Source organism: Cryptomeria japonica, chromosome 7 (genome assembly GCF_030272615.1).
Source record: "Cryptomeria japonica chromosome 7, Sugi_1.0, whole genome shotgun sequence".
Taxonomy (NCBI): domain Eukaryota; kingdom Viridiplantae; phylum Streptophyta; class Pinopsida; order Cupressales; family Cupressaceae; genus Cryptomeria; species Cryptomeria japonica.
Genome location: NC_081411.1, coordinates 263,990,804 through 264,013,089, shown reverse-complemented (window position 1 = coordinate 264,013,089; position 22,286 = coordinate 263,990,804).

The window sequence follows — 22,286 nt, the reverse complement described above, 5'->3', positions numbered from 1 at the left end:
ATTGACTGGTCTTCTAAAACATATAAATCCCAACATGAATCGTTTGGAGAAGACATATAAAATATTAATGATCTCTCTCCTTCAGCCTGCAACAAAACAATCAGATTATCAGACAATATAATCATATAAAATTCTCACATACATAATTTGTTCTTTTATTGCAATTGAATAAAACTTTACAAAATACACATAAGAATATGTTGACATCAATGACAACACATCATTCCATCAAACTTCTCAGCAATATCCAACAATCTCCCCTTTTTGGCATTGTTGGAAACATATGAATGTGAAAAACAAACAATGCAAAGAATAAAATCAACAACCAAGAATCTCCCCCTAAGATTATGCACACAACTACAACATAGCTCTCTCCCTCATAAGGTTTTTCACATGCTTCCCTCCCCCTTTGACATCAATGCAAAAGGCACATACAAAACGAATATTAAAATATTTCCCCCTTAAAACAAACTTGCAAAACTGAACATTTGAAACACACCACTGACTACTCTCTCTGAGTAGCATGCTCACTTATCAATTAGGATCACAAAATATCTTTGTGAAGTCCACCAGATTGATGCAACTCTATGCATCTTAGTTCTCATTAGGAGAGGCAATCACCCCTAGCTTCTCTCTAAGCTACTGAAATATATTTTTAGGAAAAGGATTCATGAAGATATTTGCAATCTATTCCTTTGTAGACACATACTCCAATCTACCTTCTTTCTCATACACATTCTCTCTCAAGCAATGAAACTTGATTCATATATGCTTAGTCTTTGAATACAGCACGAGATTCTTAAAAATATTGATAGCACTTTAGTTTTCATAGTATATAGCAGTAGGCTCATCAAAAAATAACTCTGATATCCTTTAACATCTTCTTCGTCCAAATTACCCGAGTACAATTACTAGAAGAAGCAATGTATTTAGCTTCTGTAGTAGACAACGATATAGCATTCATCTTCTTACTCATCCATGAAACCAATCTCTTACCCAAGAAAAATGCACCACCACTAGTACTCTTTATGTCATCAACCAAAATCAAAAGTCTGTTTCAAATATCTGAAAATTCTTTTTTACAGCAACAACATGAAATTCCTTAGGATTAGCTTGAAATCTAGCAACAAGACATACATCATTCATAATATCAAATCTAGTCTAATTCAAATACAATAAACCACCAATCATAGATCTGCATCTAGTCTGATTTGCCTTCAAAGAATCATCATCCTTTGTTAGCTTACATTCAGTCATCATAGGAGTACCAATAGGCTTAGCATCATCCAAACCAAACTTCTTTAACAAATCCTTCACATACTTAGATCGAGATATGAAAATGCCTTTATCCAACTGAGTATTTTGTAATCCCAAAAAGAATTTCATCTCACCAATCATAGAAATCTCAAACTCAATTTGCATATCTTTAGCAAACTTCTTGCACAAACAATCATTTCCACAAAACATAATGTCACCAACAAAAACTTCAACAATTAAGATGTTATAATTATCAAACTTGAAGTACAAATTATTGTTAGCAATACCTTTATTGAACTCAACCTTCATGAAATACCTATCCAATCTGGCATACAAAGCTCTTGGAGCTTACTTCAATCCATGCAATGCTTTCTTCAATCTACAAACCATATCCTTCTGATCTGTCACCTAAAAACCATCCAGTTTCTCAATGTAGACTTCTTCTTCCATCTCGCCATTAAGAAAGGCTAACTTGAAATACATCTGATAAACTTTGAAATATTTGTAAGTAGAATAAGCAATAAATAATCTAACATCTTTAATTCTAGCCACCGAAGCAAAAGTCTCATCAAAATCAATACCTTCCATCTGAGAATAACCCTTACAAACAAGTCTAGCTTTATTCCTAACAACCTCACCTTGTTCATTCAATTTATTCCTGAAAACACATTTAGTTCCAATTAAATTCCTATTTTTAGGTCTAGGAACTAAAGTCCATGTATTATTCTTCGCAATCTGATTCAATTCTTCTTACATTGCTCTAACCCAATTTCCATCCATACATGCTTCATCAAAATCCTTAGGCTCAATCTTAGAAATCGGACAATATTCTTTAGAAATTCTTCTCCTAGTTATTATAGCTCTATTCTTATCACCTATGATTTGATTTTCTAAATGATTCAACCTTGCATACCTGGGAGTCTTAGGATTTTCATAATTTTTCAAACTTGAACTCTTTCTTCTGTATTAGCACTTGCACCTTCTCCATTCTCAAGCTTTTCCAGAGCACTCTGATTTGGATTATGGGTTTGCAATTGCTTTCCTTTATCTACACTAACATCCTGATCATCTAAATCATATCCAGAATATTTGAGCTAATACTCCCTTCATCAACCTTTACATTAGCACTTTCAAAAATATTCCTCAATCTCTTATTATAACATCAATAGGCCTTACTCTTAGTAGAATAACCAAGAAAGATTCCTTCATCACATCTAGCATCAAACTTCCCTTGATCTTCATCTCTTCTAATATAGCATTTACTACCAAAAATTATGAAATATCTAACTATAGGAGCATGACTAAACGATAACTCATAAGGATTCTTACCACTATCATCTTTAATATGCGCCTGGTTTAAACTGTATATTGCAATAATCACAGCTTCTCTCCAAAATACATGTGGAACATTTCATTCAATTATCATGGTTCTAGTAGCTTCCTGAACTATCTTGTTCTTCCTTTCCACAATACCATTCTGCTGAGGGGTCCATAGAGAAGATAATTGTATCTTCACCCCATGCTCTTCACAAAAAGAATTGAACTTATAGAAAGTAAATTCACTACATCTATCAAATATCAGACACTTCTGCTTTTGTCCAGTCTTTATCTCAGTCGTAGCCTTGAAAATCTTGAACTTCTCCAATGCTTTAGACTTCTGCCTTAAGAAAGTAACCCACATCACTCTTGAATAGTCATCAATCAGCAACATGAAATACCTATCACCTCACAAGCTTCTCACTCTAGAGAGACCACACATATCAATATGCACAAGATTCAATAATCCATTAGAAGTATAATGTTTCCTTTTAAAAAGAAACTATTGTCTTCTTCCCTAACTGACATTCCTTACCGGATTACAAGGCTTTACAATCTTAGTCATATCTCTCAAAGCTTGAGTGGAACTTATCTTAACCATACAATCAAAATTTACAAGGCATATTATTCTATGTCATAACCAACTTTCATCAACCTGAGAAATCAAACAACTTTTACCAGTAGCACTCAAATGAAAGATATTACCTTTAGTCTTTGGACCTGATGTAGTCTCAATTCCAGAGTTACTCAAGATCTTACATTTCCCATTCTTGAATTGCAAGTCATATCCCTTATCAACCATCTATCCAACACTCAAAATATTGTGCTTTAGACCTTCAACATATAAAACATCACCAGTGTTATTCTTACCATCAAGAGAAATAGAACCTCTACCACGGATTATACCAACTTTGTTATCACCAAATCTTACTACACCACCATCATACTTTTTCATACTCACAAATTTACTCTTATCACCTTGTTAGGGTTTACACAAATCCTGAGCAAATACAAATTAATAATTATATGCAGATACAAACACAAAAGATGAAGAAAAATTCATAACACAGATAACATGGAGATTTAACGTAGTTTACCCAAGATGGGATACATCCACCAAACACAGTCATCCAATCTTTTCTTATTATCTAGTAAATCAATAAAATATCATTACAATACCTTATGCATTCTAGCCGCTTATAACATGTAATTTTAGGGCAACATACAAAGTTGGCTAACAAAGAATAACCCTAACCCTAAAGGAATATTCTTCTAATCTTCTTCCCGTACATGTATTCTCATATTCTTGGACTCATATTCTCATATTCCCATATTCTCATACTCTCCTAAAGATAAACCAACCATATCAACTCAATGCAAAGAGCAGAACACCAAACAGCTTTCTATAACACTAGAACACAAGAATATTTTGACATCAATGACAACAACATATCCTAGCAGCAACAATATCCAACAATATCATTCCATGTTTATCTCTAGTATAAGTAGTGGTCTATATATTCCTCTATTTTGACTCCCTCCGTTGAAATATTGAAAAATTGACATTCTTGAATAAATATTTTGTTTCTTCTCTTATCCTCAACTAATAATGTCTTTCATTAAGTTTTTTCATTTTCTTATCAGCTCCAAAATTTCTAGCTAAACCACTACAACATTTTTACTTTATAAAAATGTTCCCCATGGATCTTTGAGGTAAACATAACTACTTTTCTTTTAATAATAATCCATCTTATGTGAATTAATACATATATGTTTTCCTATTGATATGAGAGGCTCCATACATGTCAACATACCCTTAAATTCAAACTCTTATTTGTATAATTCCTTCATAGAATGAAAATTGTTTCCTTCACATCTCTCATTTAAGTCAACAATTTTTCTTATTTTCTCAATAAATCTACTACTTTGCTTGAACTTCCAATTCAGTGCTTGATAAATTTTTTTTAAAAAGTATACCCTTTTAAGTATTCTACCCACTTTATTTGTCATTTTTAAGCTTGGCCTAGTAGCTAATAAAGTATAAATCATGATGACCTATGTAAAAATTAAAATCCTTAGGAAGAAAATAATTTCAGCAATTCTTCAATGTCATCAATTTTTAATAGCTTGGACTATAGAATATAATTATTTTTCATAAATAGAATACCTCTTCTTGACATTATTTATATTTCACAAAAATATGAAATTGATTTTCCCTCTTGGTTGAAAATCGTTCTTACGACTATCCCATTTAAATCACAATATTGCTCGAAGCACTTTTTTAAATTGGGTAATGCCAATATTAGCTTCTTGATGACATTTTCCTTCAAGAGATCAAAAATCTTATCTATCACTAGTGTCCACTTTAAAATCCTTTTATCTACCTTCTTTGTTTTAGTTATAGGCTCACATATCTCACTTAAATTTTGAATAAAACTAAGTTGAAATCTAATTAAACAATGAAAACTATAGACCTCATGCACACTCCTTGGTGTCTAAAACTTGATTATTTCTTCTACCTTTTCTAGTTCCATTTGTAGTTCTTGAGGTGAGATGGTATATCTCAAACAAACCAATCTCTCCTTCATAAAACTACATTTCATTTAAGTTCACAAAAAAGTTCATCTTTGACCCTTTGTATATATAATATATAGAAAAAATTCTTCTTTATTGTTGCTTAAAAAAAGAATATCATCAAGGTTAAAAAACACAATGTTTCTTAAAAAAGGTTTTAACATTCCATTCATCAAGTCCATAAATGTTCTAAGTGCATTTCTTAATCTAAACATCATTACTAACCAAAAAAAAAAAAAAAACTTAAACTCTTTCATTATTAGTGAAAATTCTAATTATATTTATTTAGTTATACGATGACTCAAATATTCAATCAATATTCAAGAATTATAAATAATTGTATGTATTATGGTCTCTTATACTCTTTCAAGTGATAATGAAAAATTGTTAAAGATGCTTGCCTTGTCATCATAGCTAGTTAGGAAATGGGATAAGATGGACCCATAATGTAGTATGAGATGCATTAATGTTTCTTTTTCTTATCAAATCCTTATTGTAAGGGTCTATATGTATAGATGAAATATGGGAGAGTTGTTCCATCCATATATATATGTACGACATTATGTGGTTTTATGCTTTTACTTCTTGTTGACATCATATTAGAAATTGTTAGCGATACATGTGACATCATAAAACTATATGTTTATTTAATTAGAATTAGAAGCTCAATTAATGATCTCACCCCAATTGTATGAATGAAGTCTCTCTATTTTGATGTGTGAATTATGGTGCCTTTGATTCAGGGAAAAGAGTAAATAGGTAAGCAACTTTAAAATGAAGCATTGAGGTATAGGACAAGGTCTCTAGATATCACTTGTGCTATGTGACATTTTCCCATTAGTGCAAGATTGTATATTTACAACACAGAACTATTGAGCTTTCTATGATTTCACAAGGTTATCCCTTTTAAATCCAAACAAAGCGTTCTCCTCATATCGAAACACCCAGCCAAAGCAAATTCTTTTAATTACCAGCCAGACTAACCCTTTCTCCTATTACACACCATGATAACCAGCATTTTCCCTGCATTTTTTAGTTTACATTTTCCCAGCATAGTTTCCAATTTCCATTTTAACCTGGGATTACAAAACGTAAAAAATCAGCATTTGGTTGTCATTCATGGTAGGTAGCTTTTTCTTTTAAGGAAACTTACAAGTTTTAGTTCAGATAATTTCGCCTTTAATATTGTTTTTTCTAATGATATTTTGTTTTTCTATATTTATAATTATCTTTTTATAAATCTGCAGACGAAATGACGTCCCATTTGACGATAAAATTTAAAGAAGTCGTCTAATTAATTTGACGATAAAATGAATTTTATAAGGGATAAACCAGATTTAAAGGTATAAAATCGCGAAAAAGTAGGAGGGAGTGTTTATTTTAGGGTTTTATGTATATGAGCTCTGCCAGCGAGGTATTAATTTAGCTAAAAATATTAGTTTTTGTCGAGAAAATAACTTAAAAGATAAAAATAATTTTTAATTTAAAAAGATAATTTAGAATATTTTAAAATTTATAAATTTAATTTTTGGAAATCTTTATAAAAGAAATTTGATTACAATAAATTGATAACAATAATTGAATGAAATTATAATTTGTAAAGAGAAAGACTGAAAGATTGATAGAATGATTAGAATCTAGAATTAAGAATTTTGGTTTGAAGGTTGCTCATTATTTTCATTGATTAATTTATTAATATCTTCTCTTCTTACTATTAAAATCATAAATTAGAATATAAAAATTGACTTTCTATACATATGCTAGTTTCTTTGTTCGTTAAAAATGTTTTCTTTTAATACATTTGAAATATGTGTATAATGAACTTAACCTATAAATATTTAATTTCTCATGTCATTGCAATTTCTACTTTTCATTTGTCCTTGCCCTTACAATAGCATCCCTAATATTTCATGATAATGAGGAGCCTCTTGTTGGACATATGCTATCATTGATATCAAAGAAGTGTTGTCCTTGATGTTAGAGGAGTGCCTGATGCACTATTTAGTTTCTCATTGATGTAATGACATTCAAAAGATTGAAGAATGGATATCAATACCATGTCATAACATAGGTTTTGAATTGTTGTTGTATATGTGGCTATTTAAGTGTTGAGATTAGTTCAAAAATGTTAGTAGCATTATTTACATCTATTCATGATGGTGGAAGTGATCCAGAAATCTGATCTAGAATGTTTGAGGTAAGTTACCCATACAGTGAGCTTATTCTAGTAACTTGTTGTCATCATCATTTCTTCATATTTAAGAGTTATGTCCTATAGTTTGACAAGAGTGTATGTCTACACATGTTTCATTATATTCAAGAGTTTCAAAAATTGATGCTTATCAAACAAAAACAAAGAGGGTAGATAAACTAGGTTTTAGTTTCAAAAATTGATGCTTATCAAACAAAAAGTTCACTATGCAAAACAAGAGAAACTTTCCTCGCACACCACAACCTAAGAGAAACATTCCTTATATGATGCAAACTGGAACATTCCTTATATGATGCAAGAAAAAGGAAACTTGTCTGACATAACTTAAAATAACTCACACATAAAACCGCTCTTGGTGTTAATTTACATAATAGAAAACATTCTCTTGTTGAACATTCAACTCGAGCTGCACTTAAGCAACTTTCGCACTCGACACCTTCTAAGCTATAGAAAACTCAACACTCCCTCTTAGTGAGGAAGGTATTGTACCCAACACCTAGCTTATCTCTAAAGAATGCAAACTTACTCCTCATCAAGGCCTTGGTCAGGATGTCTTCTATTTGCTCATCCATAGGAATGTAGTATAACTTCACTGTCTAGTTCTCCGCACAATCTCTGATGAAGTCATACTTGAACTCAATATTCTTTGACTTGTCATGAATGATGAAACACTGGATTCTCAGAGAGTTTGATACAACTCTAATTATCATAGTAAATAAATGTAGGATATATCTCCTAATCAAAAAGCCTAGCTAGAATTTTTTGAAGCCAAATATCCTCACATGTAGCCATACTAGCTACCATATACTTGACCTTCACAAAACTCGGTGCAACTAACTTCTGGTTCTTGTTGTACCAAGAGACTGCTCTTGATCCCAAATTGAAACAACACTGTAAAGTGCTCTCCCTGCCACCTATACTACTTGCCCAATCTGCATTGGTGAACCCCTTGAGCTTCACTCCATCATATTGAATATACCACAACCCATAATCAATTGTGCCTTGAAGAGATACCTCAAAATATGCTTCAGAGCTATCCAGTGCACACATTTGTGTTCCACTATAAACTGACTAAGTGAATTAACTGCAAAATAAATGTATGGCCTTATGTTGACTAGATACATAAGAGAGCCTATCAACTATCTGTACAAAGTTGGGTCCACTACCTTTGATTTGGAAGCATCAATCTTCTTCCAATTGGTCACAAGTGGCATGGACATGAGCTTATAGTTTTCCATCCTAAATCACTTCAGCATATCAATTGTATACTTCCCCTATCCAAGGAAGATTTCTCCCTCTTTCTGCCAAAACTTGGACAATCACAGAAAGTAGTGCATCAACCCCAAGTCCCTCATCTCAAACTCTCCTACAAGATCCCACTTGTAGTGTGCTATGAGCTCTTCTAACCTTGTAAGAAACAATTCATAAACAAATAACACCAATATGAGAATCTCTCCCTTCACCTAAACATAGTACATATTTGGATCAACCTCACTTTTGGTGAAGCCTACACTCTGCAAGTAACCATCAATGCGTGCATGCCATGCATTGGGAGCCTACTTGATCCCATACAGTTCTCTCTTCAACATGCACACATGGGAATCCCTACCATGCACCTCAAAACCCTTTGGTTGTTCTATTTAAATCTCTTCCTCAATCACTCCATTGAGAAAGGTTGTCTTCACATTCATCTGGTGAATCCTCCAACCCATATATGCTACTATAGAAATGATAGCCCTTATGGATGATTACTAGCCTACTAGAGCAAAGGTCTCATCATAGTCGATCTCTTCCTTCTGAGAAAACCCCTTAGCCACAAACCGAGCTTTGAAATTTTCCACACTACCATTTGTAGAATGCTTAATCTTATACAGCCATCTTGACCCCACCACTGACTTGTTTTTTGGTCATGGCACTACCTCCCACACGCTATTATTCATGATGAAAGAATACTATTTCATCATGGCATCCCTCCATACCTAATTCTTAGATGCCTTCTAAAAGTTGTAAGGCTCCACCTCAATTAGTTCACTCATAAGTGACATATAATCAAAATAATGTTTGGGAGCCTTTCTTTGTCTAACTGGATCCTCAGGATCACCAACATACTCTTGGGCCTCTCTTAGTGTCTACTCAATTGCCCTGTTTCTCCTCCTTTCTGTGATAGGAGTCTGAGGTTGAGGAATCCTTCGTTCTTCCTCTTGATCAACTTGCTTGACATGCCTGCTCTACTCTCTAACTTGTGTGACTGAAGTCTGAGAAATTTGTGCAACCTCAACTTTGGGTTCCTACTCCTCCTCTTGAACCTCCATCAATCTTTTAGACTTTTGAAGATCCATCTCCTTCTCAAACATCACATCTTTGCAAACAACTATTTTCTTGGGGGTGGGAATATAAACATGATAGGCCTTATAAGTTTCACTTTACTCAACTAGGATACCCTTCTATGTAGTTGGTTCCAACTTGGTTCTCTTCTCCATGGGAATATGACAATACACAAGGTACCCAAAGATTTGAATGTGCTCCAAATATAGTCTCTTCCTAGTGAATGCCTCTTCTGGAGTCAATTTGCCCAACACTTTGTGTGGGATCCTATGCTACAAATAGATTTTTGTATTGCAAGCTTCTATTCATAAAAAACAAGGTAGATCCTAATCATGAAGCATGTCCTTGGCTACTCCAACTATAGCCCTATTTTTCCATTCAAAAACCCCATTCTATTGAGGATTGTATAGAACTGTCAACTCTTTCTTGATACCTACCTCAGAATAAAAATATTCGAAGACATTTGAGGTATACTCGCCTCCATTATCAAACCTCAGTATCATATCTTCCTCCCTATTTGGTTCTCCACAAGAGCCTTAAACTCATTGAACCTACTAAAGACTTCATCTTTATTCTTCATAAAATATATCCACTTATTCCTAGAGAAATCATCAATGAAGGTAACATAATACTCATACCAATTCAAGGATGTTGTTGATGCAAGCCCACAAACATCTAAGTGTACAAGATCTAAAATCACTTTGGATCTAGTGTTACTGCTTGGAAAATTGGACTTGGTATATTTCCCAAGAGCAAAACCCATGCACACCTCATGCTTTTTGACCTTCATCTCAGGCAATGCTGCCACTATTTCCTTGAGCACATGAGGTACTCCATGGTGAAGATGAACCATCCACCTGTGCCACAATTCTCCAAGCCCTCTACTACTACACATCAATGCATGCATTGGCTCAAACTGTAACCAAAACAAGTCATTGTGCCTAACTCCAATCACTTTTTCTACCTTGGAATTCTTAGGATGGATGTAGAATTTTCCCTCTTCAAAGGTCATGATGTAACCCTTTTCCTCCAAAGTAGAAATAGAGATTAAATTATTTGCCATGTCAGGGACATACAACACATCCTCCACCAATAGAGGTTTCCTAGACTCCATCTAAAACTTGACTGTGCCAACACCAGTTGCATGGTACTTGGCATTGTCTCCAAGCTCAATATAGAAATACAACTTCTTCTCCTCCAATTTAGTGAAATATTCTCTAACTCCTATCATCTTGCAAGAAGCCCCACTATCAATATACCATACATTGTTGGCAATTGAACTTGAGACACAAGCAATGAGTGAAACTCATTCTCAAACCGTGTTGCAAACTCATCCATCTCTACAATAACCACAACTTGCTTCTTCGACTTACCCTTGTTTTTCTTATTCGAGCACTGACTAGAATAGTGACCCATCTAATGGTAGCAAAAACACTTATCTTTCTTAGATTTTTCTTCTTCCCATCCTTGGAAGAAGACTCTTCAGTTTTCCCTTTATTGAAATTCTACTTACCCTTGCTTGCAAGAGCATGATTTTCTTCATCTTCAACCTTCTTTGTCTAACCTCCCCGATGAGCATTTTCATTGATCTCTTCCTAAACAAAATCATCCTAAAGCCTTTCCCAATCGGGTCGGCAGTATTTGTCAACAACACACTTGACAAACACTTCCTAATGCTTTGAAAAATCATTCAGGGCTATCCACACCAATTCATCTTAAGCAATCATCTCTCCAACAATAACCAACTCATCCCTGACCTATATTACCTTGGAGAAGTAACAATCCATGCTCTATCCCTTGAACATCTTGGTGTTATGCAATTTGTCCTTGTACATCATCTTACGACTCTAATAGTCACTCTAATAAAGTTTTGTGAGTGTATCCCGCATTTCCTTGGCAGTGTCTTTCCCAGATAGATGAGGAATCAAATGAGATTTTACCCCATCAAGGATAATCCTCTGAGCCTTGGCCTCCTTGACTTCATGTGAATCTAAGGAAATAGGATCATTTGTTGGTGGACTCACTTTTGTACTACCATAAATCCATAACCTGTTCTCCTTGAGAACATCCATGTAATCCAAACCTTCCACTGTAAGAAGTTAGACGCACCCTCAAGCTTGTCCTATATCAAAAATTGGTTGTCATAGTCACAAAAAAAACTAGAGATTGAAATCTGATTTTTTTCTTGAAACCATGTCACAAATCTTGGCTTCATATTTAGATTTTAGAGCTCTAATACCATGTTCATTTATATAACCTAGACATAGATTAATCGCTCAATAAATTTCATAGAATAGAGACAAAACAATTCTTGCCTATTTGATTTATAACAAGTAATACACTACATTAATTAACAATAAAGAATAGTAGAAGCAAATTCACACAAAACCAATCACACAAACAAAATAATAAAATAACATAGACTTACCCAAGAAACCTCAATGTGGGGAAAAACCTGCAAATTTTGAATCTTCTATTCAACCTCAAGAGAAAAATTTCCTTCTGAATACCATCCTAGTTGCTACAATGATCTTACATATATAACCCTCTTGATGAAACATCAACATGCAAGACAAGAGAAACTTCCCTTGCACGACACGACCTAAGAAAAATATTTTGTACATGATGCAAACTAAAACTTTCCTTACATGATACAAGAGAAAGGAAACTTGTCTCACATAGCTTAGACTAACTCACATATAAACCTACTCTTGGTGTTAACCTCACAACTATAGGAAACATTCTATTTATAGAATAGAAAACATTCTCTTGCTGAACATTCCACTACTTAAACAACTTACACACTCAACATCTTCTAAACTATAGAAAACTCAACATTCAACGTTTGATTTCAATATATAAACTCATATATGATGAGTATGTTGGAATTGAACTCCTTCATGACATGTACCCTCTCTAACTCAAGACTTTCTTCATAGGCTTTAATTTCTATGGAAAACTCTCTAAGGTTTTTTATTAGGTTTTCAAACATAACCCTTATCCATTCTAAACATAAAGGTTACTCAACCTATGCCTCAAAAAATACATTGTCAAAGGCCTGATTTAAAACTGTTATGCTGGAATTAGAACTAGCATTATTTGTGTGGGTCTGCATATCACCACGTACCCTCCAAACTGTTTGGTTGAAGCCCACAAACTCTTGTTGAAATGTCGCATCATCTCCGACAAAATGTTTGTTGTTAGAGAGCCTATCACAAATAGATTGTAACCACTCTTCATATATATAGGATACCTCATTGAATAAGATGTAACCACTCTTCATATATATAGGATACCTCATTGAATAAGAAGGCTCTAGACTACACACTTTGCTTAAAACTTAAAATCCCTCCCCAGTGAACTATATGTTTCAATCACCCATGCATACAATAGAGTTTGTTTCTCCTGGGAACTGCGTAGCTAACTTCCAAGAAAATATAATTGATGATACTGGAGAATGAAGTTACAAACCCTAGTGCATGTTTTTCACATATAAAAATTAGGGCACCTCTCTTCTTTGTCACTAAAGATAATACTATCGGTGGACCCCTTTTTTTTCTCACCGATCCAACAATTGAATTCATAATTTTCCAATCAACATTTTACTTTTTCACACCTTGGTCAGTCTTCATTCAATATCGTTGTAGTCATTCTTATCACTGAAGCACAACTCAACCCCCAATGACCCAACAATTTAAGCCTTTCTAGCCACATGAAAATAAAAATGGTTCCTACCAACTTTAAAATGTAATTTCGAAATAAAAATATTCACCAATATAATAAAATCATTTTATTTTTAAAATGTTTTGATTAATTTTTTGCAACCAGTTTTTTTACATTCATCAAATAGTGATTTCACCAATCTCCGGAATATAAAGGGAACCTACCACCTTTGTCCATAAATAAAAAAAAAAACTTATTATTTAAATCACAGGAGGATTTAAATAATTAAAGTTTTGAAATCAAATTTAAATTTGTTTACATAATTCATAAAGTATGTCGGGTCGTTGGGTCCCTTTATGGGCCTGGTATTAACAAAATTTGTTTTCAAATAATTGACCTCAAAAAATCTTCAAACTTGAACTAAAATTGAGTTTGTATTCATCTAGCACCAAAACATGAAGCGGGTTGTGATTAAATTTTGATATGTGACACCTTTTCTCTATGACCAAAACTGAATTTGTGGCACGTGAGATGGTATTCAAAAATTCTTTGAACCCGCTCATGAGGCCACACAACTGAATAAGAACATTTCCATTTGACATGAGAATTTATATTGGTTAATAGATTGGCATACTTCATCCCAAGGTGTGATATTTCAAAGGTCAAAGGTAGGCCCCTGAGTTGATTTGGCAAAGCGCACTAGTCAAATTTCACTAAATTTTGAAAACTTTGGGCTTTCCAAAAATAAAAAATTGGGTCATGAGGTCCTGACACTGAACATGTACACTCATGAATATGAAGAGAATAATATTACCAGGAGGAACCTCTTGAATATACACTGGATGAAAGATATTCATTATCAAAGTGGGAAACTTTGGCATATCAATAATGTGCAAACTGCAACACCTTCTCAGAAGTCACAAACTAAGGGCATCAAAAACATATCAAAACTAATTATGTGAGGTTCCAACTTGGAAATTAATTTAATTATATCGTGTGAACATGAATACCAAACAACTTAGCATGGTGATCAACCCCGATTCCAAATTATGACCTCCCAAAGTAGGCTACTCAAGCAGATTTGACAATGTGCAGATAGCAAATTCTTCTAGAACCCTCTAACTTAGAGCCTACAAAACTTATCAAATCTTATTTTAATAATTCGATATTGAATTGATACACTTATTTCATATTAGTATGAACCCCAAGTGACTCTGCATGAAATTTAATTGGCTTCAAGATATTACTCTCCAAAGTAGGCCATTTGGGAAGATTTTGTAGGGGTGTTTCTGAGTGCTACTACCAAAATGCAAAATCTAGGCACTTAAATTTTTTAAAATCTAACGGTGTCAATAGGTAAAATGGAGTACTCTGATTATGTGTGACTATAAAATTATCTAGTAGTTCCTTGATAGTTTTGTTAAAATTCTTCCCTTGGTCGCTAGTGATGCTTAAGGGACACCCAAATGAGTGATGATGTTATTGTAGAGGAACTTGGTTGTTGTGTATGCGGTGAAATCTTTGGTTAGTTTGGCTCTGGCCCATTTTGTCAAGTAGTCAACTCTGATAATGATGAAATGTGCTTTATATAACTTGGTAGGTGGGTCAATAGGTCCAATAAAGGCACTTGCCCATTTTTTCAAATGTATGGCATGCAAGGACTGATTAGAGTGGAATTTCATCCTAGTTTGTATAGAAGCTAGTTCTTTGGTAGATTTCACATTACTTTGTGTATTTCTTGCATTCATTATATATGGTTGGACACCATAGTTTGGACAATAATATTTTTTGAGTCATACCATCCCCATTAACATTTTCCACCTACTATACCTTCATGTGCCTTTCTTATGATCTATTATCTTTCATGCTTATAGACCACTTTTCATAGTATGCTAGCCCATCCTATTTTATATAGGACTCCTTTAATTAAAGTGAATGGTAAAAACTTCCACAATAGGAGTTGTTTGTTGTGGGTATCCATATCTAGGGGGTATGTCCCTATTAAAAGAATCTTAGTGACATTGTGAAATTCCCCTGAAATGGTTGTGATCTAGAATAGATGTGATCTTGGTACATATTCATCATCAACATCCCTCAAGATATTCTCCTAAATCAATCCAAGATAGGTAGCCCAGGCCTTGATTGTTCTTTCTAGGTTTGACTTTAATGTTGAAGTTAAATTCCTAAAATAGCAAGAGCCACACTAATCCTTGTATCACTGGTTTATTTAGTAGGAACTTTAAAGTTCTATGGTCAATGTATAAGGTGAATGGGGTTGAAACAAAATGATGCTAGAATTTTTTTAATGCATAGACCATAGCTAAAGCTTATCTTTCTATAGCACTATGATTACCTTCTACTTTGGAGAGTTTTTTTCTAGCAAAGGCAACCAAATGATCCTTATTTCCCCTACATTTGCCTAAAACTATAACAATTGCTATGTCAAATGCATTTGCATGGACATGAAAGGGTACATTCTAGTTAGTAAATATTAGAATAGTTAGTTATGCTATCTTTTGTTTGAGGGTGTCAAATGATTGTTTCCATTATTTTGTCTAGTTTTTCAATAGTTCTTCATGTGGTACTGCTATTGAGGCTACCATTTGATAAATTTTCTATGATTTTTAGTATATCCTATTTGAGGGGTTGGTAGATTCATGATCAAAATAATCTTCATGGGATCTACCATTAGACCTTACTTATAGATAATGTGTCCAAACTGAGTACCAAAGGGAACTACAAAAACAAATTTCTTCAAATTTAATGAGATTTGCATATTCTTGCATTTTTTTAACATTGTTAGCAGTGTTTGAATATGATCCTTTACTAATTTATATATGTAACATCATAAATTATATCCATATACAATTCCATCCTCACCTAAGCCTCACCTTAGCATTCCAACCTTCAATGATCAATGCCTACTTGATGCTTCTCACACCCTCTTAAAATCTGCATTTCCAACTCATTATCCAACCTTTGTCCAAATTTGAGTCCTGACTGACAAGATCAAGATGCCATGGGCACCCTAGTCCTATCTCAGGACCAAGGTGCCTTGACCACCCTAGTCCTCTCAATTGAAAACCAGAATATTACCTCATAATGGTCACTTATGTGTGAAGGGAATTTGGCTCTCTGTAAACCTCCTATAAAAATTCAAACATTTAATGCATGGTTAGGTATGAAAGGAAGACTAACCCCCTCATTTGATAACTATAAAATCATAAGTGAGCTCTCAATTCCACTCTAGAAAAAAAAATTTGTCTAAGTGATCCAACATTCATGTTTAAGCATCCATGATCAATTTTCTATGAAGATATCCTACATGACATCCTACACCCTTGCATGGGGATTCAACAAAACTTCATCAAGGTAGCGATTTCAATAATTTTTACAGATCAAATCTAGCATTTTCCTTAAAAGGAAAGCATTCTACTTCAGTTCAATTTGTTTTCAATTATCATTTCAATTTCAAAGTTAATTCCTAAATCGAGGTTTTCCTTAGCATCAAAAAAACTATTTCATTCTTTTTCTGTGCAAGGAATTGTCTTAGGAGTTGTGAGCAAGGAATCCGACAAAGTAGATGATGACAATCAAACTCAACTTTTGAAGGTGCAAAAATAAAATGACTATGATGACTATCTCTCCTCGATCCTAGGAATTTCTAATGACCTTTTGACAATGGATTTTGTGTGTCATCTTGATTTGAAAGATATAAATTTTATCTACCCTTCATATTCGAAGGACCTGGGTGACATGCTCTGCCTGATCCCAACAATTCTACCCAACCCTTTTGTCATGGATTCTAATATTTTTTCCATTCTTAGATCTGGGTTTACATCTCTACATGATATCTAGAACATTCTGGTACTATTCTTTTATATCAATTTCTCATTGTTTAACCTAAATATAGCATTGCAACTTAACCCTAATTCAAATTCAATTTTCAACTAAAATAAGGTATGAATTAATCTAATCTATATTGAGTCCTTCTAGGCTTGGATCCATCAAAATCAATTCCATCCTCAATGTATTGTGGTCCCAAGAAAAATTAGTTCCTTTATCAGTCCAAGTGGTGAAGCCCTAATTTTCACCACATTACATTTTGGTAAACCTAACATTACACTCTAGTCAATGTTACACTTTGTGCACACACCATGAGACTTGGTTTGTACACTTTTTTCACACACCATGACATGTTTGGTACACTCTACAGTACCCATTTTGCAGTCAATTCAATTCAATGTTCAAGTTATTTTGCAAACTGAGCCTTTTTTTGTGATCTTTTTCAATTTTTTCAACCTAACATGACTTATAGTAAGGACAACCATCACTATGCCAAGAAAAATCATGCTCCTTATATCACAATATTGTATTGATAAGATCTTAAGTCCTTGGGAGCTTGGTGTCTCTTGTCTCTTTGAAATCTTGGTGATAAATTTCAATGCAACTTTGTACTTTATCATAAGTATGGACATAGGTTCATACTCTCACTAAAGTGGGGGCTAAATATAGTATTATAAATTGTATCCCTATACAATTTTGTCCTCACCTAGGCCTCACCTTGGTGTTTTCACCATTAGTGTTGAATGTAAGGAAAATTACAAGTACAAAAAATTACAGAGAAGAATAACAACACATAACACACAAATTTACATAGAAAATTTTGATAAAATTATACTAGTAAAAAACCATGGGCAAACATCTTTTGTATAATAAATCTCAATTATTTTCATAGTTACAAAAATCTCAAAAAGTACATGAAAACGTGACTTCGAGTAGCATATAACAACCGAGTTGCAAAGTCCTAATTGAAGAAAACTTACTAAATATAGTAAGTATGACTCCCACAACTACATGTATGACACTAGATGAGATCCATGATGACTAACCACATCTAGATAAGATAAATTTGGACTTCACATTCCAACACTCAATGCTTTCTTGATGTTGCTCACACCCACTTGAAATTTTCTTTTTCAACTCATTTTCCAACTCTATACAATTAAGTTTTAATTGACAAGACCAAGATGCCCTGGGTGTCCTATTCTTGGCTTAGGACTAGGACACCTTGGGTGCCATGGACTTGGCTTAGGACCAGGGCACCCTGACCGCCCTGGTCTTCCCAATCAGGATCCTAAATTGGACCTCTCAATGGTCACTTTATGTGGGTGGTAAATTCAGCTTTGTGTCAACCTACTATATAAATTCAAACATTTCATGAATGGTTAGGTATAAAAGGAAGCCCACCCCCTCATTTTCTAAATAGAAAATCATAAATGAACTCTCAATTACACTCTACCTAAATCAATTCAAGTCTATGTAAGCTAGCATTCAAGTATTCATCAATCATTAAAGGAGAAGGTCAAGTCAAGTTCAAGAATTGATGTTCAAGCATCCATGATCAAGATTTTATGAAGACATTCTACATTACAGCCTACACCCTTGCATGAGGTTTCAAGAAAATTTCATCAAGGTATCAATTTTAAGAATTTTCATATCACATCTAGCCTTTCTCTCAAAGACAAAGAATTCTACTTTATTTCAATTTCATTTTAATTATCATTTCAATTTCAAGGTTAATTCCTAAACTGGGGTTTCACCTAAGGCAAACTCCCATCAACAAACCTATTTCATTCTTTTTCTATGCAAGGAATTGTCTCAGGAGCTACAAGCAACAAATCCGACAGAGTAGACAACAATAATCAAACTCATCTTTTGAAGGTGCAAAAAGAAGAATACTAGGATGATCAAATCCCCTCAATCCTAGCAAGAATTTTCGATGACCTTCTGACCGTAGATTTTACGCATCACCCTGATCTAGAAAACATCAAGTTTTTTTACCCTTGGTATTTGGAGGACCAGGGTGACCTATGTTGCAATTTTAAGCAGAATGAGTTATTCATGTGTTGTCATTGATATCAACATGATCTAGTTGTTATTAGTGACTGGTTGGTACAGTTGATGTTGAGTTTCCTATGCAGTTATGCTAAGATATTTTCTCTACATTTCTTCTATATTGTACATCTATTCATGCAGTTTGGATATGTTGTGAAGCAATGTTTAGATATGTTAGATTTAGGATTTGGTGCTCTAGATTACAGTGCTAAGGAAGTTGTGTTCACTAATGTGTGATGGTGTTTGACAATGTTTCCATGTAAAATACATGCTTCACATTTCTCCACTTTGTGGTTTTGGAGATAAGTTGGTAATATCCTTAGCTTCATTCTATTCAGTTGGCACGAGTTTTTGGGCTCTAGAGGCATGGTTTCAAATTTTGATGGTATTTACTCTATGTTTGACCAACCATGGGTGTATACACTTCACATTGTAGCTCCAATAATTAGGGATTGATGTAAAATGTGTATGATATTTATTTTGGTCTTAGTTATGATGTATTGTGGTCTACTTTACATTCTTTTCCATCACAGGAATGTTTAGTGATGACCTAGTTTGAATTGTATTCGGTTAAGATACTTAACCAACCTTGGGAGAATTCGCATATGAAAGGATGGTATAAATACATGATAATTTATTGAGGATGACATTTGAGTGTGTGAAATGCATAATAAAGTGTATCATGGCATGTTTTTATCATCGTAAGCAAAGATTGTGTGTGAAGGAGGATCTATCTCTTTGATTGTTTGAGTTGGTGATGTGTTGTTTTAGTTGGTGAAAAATGTTGAGCAGTGTGGACTTTCATGTATTAGATATAGGAGTAGTGAGTTAAAGATATCTATAGATCATATCATTACAAAGGTGTATTAGTCTAGTGGATTCTTTCTCTTTTATTCTTCTTCATCTAGCAGTGAGCCTTTCTTTGTTTTGGGTAGTGAGACCTTTCGCAATGACCCTCTAGTAGTGAGCCTTTCTTTGTTAAGATCACCTCGATCGGTGTCACCCTAACAGGTGTTCATATATTGAGAATATCATTCTCCATGGTTTTTCCCTTAACAAAGTGATCCAAGTCAAATCTGGTGTTTAATTGTGTATGATGCGCATTCTTCTTTTCATGTTCTTTCATGCTCATATCTTTCTATGGATTAAGTGATTTGTAGATCTGATTTAAGGAAAATATTTTTATACTTTTTTGTGACAAATGATTCCATCCCCCCTCTTAGTTATCTTGTGTGTAATAGCTATCAATAATTGGTATTATAACTTTGATTCCTTGGAGAAGAGATAAACTACTTGAGGAGATATTGATGGTGCACAAACTAACAATTCCTATGTTTGATGGATCTAAATAAGATTTTTGGAAAGTGAAGATGCAAGGTTACCTGATTTCTCTTATTTATAAAGTTTGAAAGTCTATTATAAAAAAGTACTCCAAACCAGTGACTAGGTTGAACACTCCAAATGAGATTTAAGGAATTTGAAGATAACAAAAAGCCAAGGTTTTCTATTTTTAGTACTCTTTCTAAGACTAAATTAATAAAAGTTGCTTCTTTGGAATCTACTCATGATATTTGTCCAAATAAATTAGAAAATACTTATGAAGGAGGTGATATAGTCAAAGAAGCTAAGCTGGGAAATTCTAGAACTAAATATCAATGCTTGTAGATTGAAGAAGAAGACAACATAACTAGCTGCCTATAGAAGATAGATGATGTTGTAAATGAGATAAGAGGTCTTGGTGGTAAATTACCAAAAGTTGAACTTATGAAAAGGTACTCAGAACTCTTACTAAACCCTATAGCTCTAAGGTTTTAGCAATAGAAGAATCACATAATCAAAATAAGTATACTATAGAATACTTGTATGGCTTATTACTTGATTTTGAGATGAGATAATTTCGTACTACTAGTGCAAGAACAAAAATTGTATTTAAGGCTACTAAATGAACAAAAGATGATGAATCTGATGAAGAAAACCTTGATGAGCTTCAGGTGAACTTTGTGAGAATAATGAAGGAGCCAAAAATTACAAAGGTAACTTTCCCTTTAAATGTTTTAGTTGTGGAAAGATAGGTCATTATGCTTCTAGATGTCCTGACAGAATTGCAAATCAAAAGAATAAGGAAAGAAAAGGAAAGTTCAATAGGAAAGATTATTATGCTAAAGAAGATGCTAATATTTTTTATGATTAATCTAATTATGAAGTAGATTGTGATTTTTTTCTTGGTGGTAAAGGAAGAATCTTGCTCTGCTAACCTTGGCAAAATTGTGAAGAAAAAATCTCTGAAAGATGCTACTAAAACTAAAAGTATTGTTGTATCTTCTTTTCATGCTAGAAGAGACAACGATGAATGTATTATTGATAGTGAATGCTCAAATCATATGACTGGTGACAAAAGTAATTTTGTAAAGATTGAAAAATATGATTAAGGTGTTGTTAGATTTGGAGATGATCAGATGACTAGGATAGTTGGAATTGGTTCTATCAATTTTGATAGAAAACACAATACTGAAAAATGTTTTCTATGTTAAAGGTTTCAATCATAATCTTTTGAGTGTTGGTCAAATGTGAGGAAATAGATATAATCTTGTTTCTCGAGATGATGGATGTGAGATCAGAAAAAGGTTTAGAACTATGATTACAAAAAGAAAGAGGACAGATGGAAATATTTATCAGTTGAGGATGGTTGGTGGATATTTCCTAATGGCACAAATTAATGAGAGTTGGTTTTGGCCCCAAAGGATGTGTCACATTAATTTTGATAATCTATGAGGATTAGTTCAATTCAAGTTGTGAGATATTTGCCAAAGGTTGCAAAGCTTTCTAATGCTATCTGCAAAGAATGTAAAGTTGGAAAACAAATAAAGGAGAACTTTTAAAGTTAAGGAACAATATTCTACAAGACTATTGTAATTAGTGCATACTAATCTTTGTGGTTCAATCAAAATAAGAAGTCAACAAGGTGATAGGTATTTCACGCTCTTAACCGATGATTACTCTAGAATGACTTGGGTTACTTTATTAAAAGAAAAATTTGAAG